We start from the raw sequence: 1,307 nt of genomic DNA, 5'->3' as shown, positions 1-1,307 counted from the left end.
CAAACTGTGATATGCAGATGAAAACCTTGCTTGCTGAAAGGGAACAGGTGTTGAAGAACTGAACATTGAGGATGAAGTTTATTTCATTGAGAATTTGGCTCTTTTCCTTTGAGTCTATACTTTACAATCATGATGTCCGTTTTGGGGGCTGGACTCTCCTGATAACATATGCATAGTACTTGAGATGAAGTCTCATCATCCCCACGTCTATGGCACATTCGGGCTCCATTTCCCCCAAGCTAAAGGTGCTTGTTTATCTGGCAGTCCATGTACTTCCAATATTCTTTGCCAAAGAATATTGACTTCCTGTTGGCTTCCTAATTCATTGATAAAATTCAGCATGCATATGAGGCTTGGATTTGGCACACATTTCTTATGTAAATGATATTTTTGCTTTTAAACTCTTTAAAGAAATCTTGAATAGCAGACTTGTTCAATGTAGAATTGTTTAATTTCCTGATAGCTGTTTATATAAATTTTATTGTGAATTCTAATAAAATGAAACCATGAGATTTTTTCCCTCCATTTATCATGAGGTTGTCTATTAGTAGAGTTGTGATACTTTTGATTTTATTTACATTGAATTGCAATTCATACTGGAGGCTGCAGTCTAATTTTCATCAGCAAGTGCTTCTAATCTCCTTGCTTCAGCACGAAAGTAAGTCTTCTTCTCATCTTGACGCCATGTTCTTCCTACAGCCCAGCTTCTCAGATTAGTTTTTCCACATACACATTGAGTAAGGATAGTGAAAAAATACAACCCAGATGTGCACCTTTCCTGATTTTAAAATGTACATTATTCCCTTGTTCTATTCTTAGTCTCCAAACTGTGTCATTGTCTCTGTAGAGATTGGCTTATGTTGTTGTTAGGTGCCATCGAATCTGCTTCTACCCACAGTGACCTATTGCGCAACAGTATGACACATGTCCTCACAATAATCCCTATCCTGGAGCCCTCTGTTGCACCTACCATGTGCATCTCATCTCATGGAGGACCTTCCTCTTTTCCACTGCCCTTCTACGTTACCAAGCATGATGTCCTTCTCCAGGGACTAGTCTCTCCTGACATGTCCAGAATATGTAATACAAAGTTTCTTCATCCTTGTCTCTAAGGAGCACTTTGGCTGTACTTCTTCCAAGCCAATCTTATGGAGATATATTTTTTAATTTAATTTTCCAACAGTTTTATTGGCAAGTAATTAATATATCATGTTATTCAATAAGTGAATCATTCAATCATAAAACATGATTGTTTTACAATCAACCCATCAGTTTTAGAGTATAGCCCACTCCCCATAGTTTAAAAT

This window comes from Echinops telfairi, unplaced genomic scaffold, assembly GCF_000313985.2.
Source record: "Echinops telfairi isolate 266 unplaced genomic scaffold, ASM31398v2 ScPeMD7_11;HRSCAF=52, whole genome shotgun sequence".
NCBI classification, from domain to species: domain Eukaryota; kingdom Metazoa; phylum Chordata; class Mammalia; order Afrosoricida; family Tenrecidae; genus Echinops; species Echinops telfairi.
The sequence above is the reverse complement of the archived record's forward strand: the minus strand, read 5'-3'. Positions refer to the sequence as shown.